General features: G+C 36.2%; 1 pseudogene; it reads left to right on the forward strand.

Moving 5' to 3' along the window:
- The first annotated feature begins 205 nt into the window (after window positions 1-205).
- LOC143402106 (olfactory receptor 2W1-like) lies at window positions 206-1,607 on the forward strand (annotated as a pseudogene).
- Window positions 1,608-2,713: the final 1,106 nt, after the last annotated feature.

The following is a 2,713-nucleotide window of genomic DNA, read 5'->3' on the forward strand; positions in this document are numbered from 1 at the left end:
TTATTTCTTTCTTCTCTCTCCTCTTCCTCCTCCTTCTTGTTTCCTCTTTCTCTTGATTTTGCTTTCTTCATCTCTTCTTGTCCTCCTTCTTTTCCTCCTCCTCATTCACCTTCCTTTTCCCCCACTTCTGTTTCTTCCTTCTCCTCCTCCTATCCCCCTTCCTACTCCTCTTGTTTTCAATCAAGGATTTAAATATCAAAGAACAATGGACCAAAGAAATTATAGTTTTTCACATGGTTTTATTCTGCTGGGCTTCTCTGACCATCCTAAACTGGAGATGATCCTGTCAGGAGTTGTCACCATCTTCTATTGTATCACATTGATGGGAAACACAGCCATCTTTCTTGCATCTCTCCTGGATTCCCGCCTCCACACACCAATGTACTTTTTCCTCAGGAATTTATCTTTTCTAGTGCCACAGTCTGGCTGGGCACAAATCATGAGCCACTCACAGCTTTGTAGATTCAAACAGCAATTCTTTATTCCTGAACTCACACCGGCCATCTACAAACACGTTCTGGGGAAATCCACGTTCTCTGCCCAATTCCACACCCACTGGGCTTCTGTCTCCCAAATATATTCTGAATCCCGTGAGAACTCAAGGGGAACTCAGGCAGCAGGATACACCCTATTCTAAATGGGGAATGCCCTAAACTCAGGTTATCCTAAACCGGGAACACCCTAAACACGGATCCGCCCTGGTCCTTGAGCAAGGTCACCTTACATGCAATGTCGCTGCAAAATGTCCTATTTCCACGAGTCCTTCCACTAAAGAAACATGGGGGTACGCTGGCAAGGAAATTGTCATACCTACTTGGCTGATGGCTCCCAACATTTTAGATCTGTGTTTCACAACCACCATTGTCCCTCAGATGCTGGTCAACTTGTGGGCACCCACAAAGACAATCAGCTGTGTGGGTTGTGTCATTCAACTCTATGTTTACATGTGGTTCGGCTCCATTTAGTGCCTTCTCCTGGCTGTCATGTCCTATGACCATTTTACAGCTATTTGTAAGCCTTTGCATTATTTGATAACCATGAACCCTTGTCTATGTCTCAAGATGATTGTTGTAGTCTGGAGTATTAGTTTGTCCAATTGTGTAGTGTTATGTACACTCACCCTGAATTTGCCTAGGTGTGGAAACAACCTTCTGGATCATTTCTTGTGTGAGTTGCCAGCTATGGTCAAGATAGCTTGTGTAGACACAGCACCAGTAGAAATGTCTGTGTTTGCTTTAGGCATTATCATTGTCCTCACACCTCTCATCCTTATCCTTATATCCTATGGCTGCATTGCCAAAGCTGTGCTAAAAATGAAATCTAAAGCTGGCCAATGCAAAGCAATGAATACCTGTGAATCTCATCTCACTGTTGTGTTCATGTTCTATGGAGCTATTATCTACTTGTACCTACAACCAGGTAACAATGCTTCCAAGGACCAAGGAAAGTTCTTTACCCTCTTTTACACCATCATTACTCCAAGTCTCAACCCGCTCATTTACACCTTAAGGAATAAGGACATGAAGGATGCACTGAAGAAGCTGATGAGAGTTCATCATGAAGCTGGGAAAGTAAAGAGACATTTGAAGAGACCTATATTAGAATAAATAAAGTAATGAAATGTGTTTTCTAATTGTCTTTAATTTTTATGGAGTTAAGTAAATCTTAGATCATAGTGATGAATTAACATAATACTTCTTATTTGCAAACATTTTATTAATGCAAGCAATGTTGTAACATACTACTTAGTTTTTGTGCCTTTAATCATGGGCATATGTATAGGAGAAAAGGTCATTAATAATTTATATTTTTACTTTACATTAAAAACATGTAAAAAAACTTAAATGAATTTTCTTCTGAAGCCACATAGAAGCAACTTCAATAATCTAGTTTTGCATTTTAAATGCAATGCATAATCATCATAAAGTCCTGCACACACAGATTCAGATAAATTTTGGTTTGTATGTTATGTAATAAAACATTAATAATTACTTTGCATATTAAGTCTTTTCTGATATTTACTTTTGTATTTATATTTTGGGGGGTTCAGACAATAAAATCTATCAGCTGGTAATTATCTTAAGCACTTTGTGAAAACTTTTCCTTTAGTCAATGAAAGTTGACATTAATATCTTGAGTAAAGCATCTTTGTAACTTAAGTCTTTAACTTCTGTATTATGATAGATATCGTGGAAGAATATTTCATGATAGAAATAAGAAGATATTTATTAAAGACTTTTTAAAGGTGACAGCCCAAACTAATTATTTTCTCCATTATTTGTGAAACTTTATTATATGAATATCCTAACATTTTCAGAAAGAGAATATTACTAGTTTGAAACCAGTTAGGCTTTTAGTATATATTTATGGAATAAGAAAATTAATGTGAATTAATGCAGTATTATTTCTATAGTGTAATTTTATAAAATGATCCTATTGATTTCAACTTATGATAATATATTGGGGTTTTTTTGGAAAACTGTGCTAACTTTTAAATTAAACTTTTTTTTCTATGGTCTGATACCTATCTCTAAAAGTTAATAATTATATTCAATCTAGACAGAGTTAATCAGATACATTTCTAGAATATATAAGTAGCCTAACATTTTATTCTCTACACTATGTATATTTTAACATGTGTTCTTATTCTTTTTTGAGGAGTGGTGGTAGCATACTGGGGATTAAACCAAGGGGTGTTTAACAACTGAGCCAC

This window comes from Callospermophilus lateralis, chromosome 6 (genome assembly GCF_048772815.1).
Source record: "Callospermophilus lateralis isolate mCalLat2 chromosome 6, mCalLat2.hap1, whole genome shotgun sequence".
NCBI classification, from domain to species: domain Eukaryota; kingdom Metazoa; phylum Chordata; class Mammalia; order Rodentia; family Sciuridae; genus Callospermophilus; species Callospermophilus lateralis.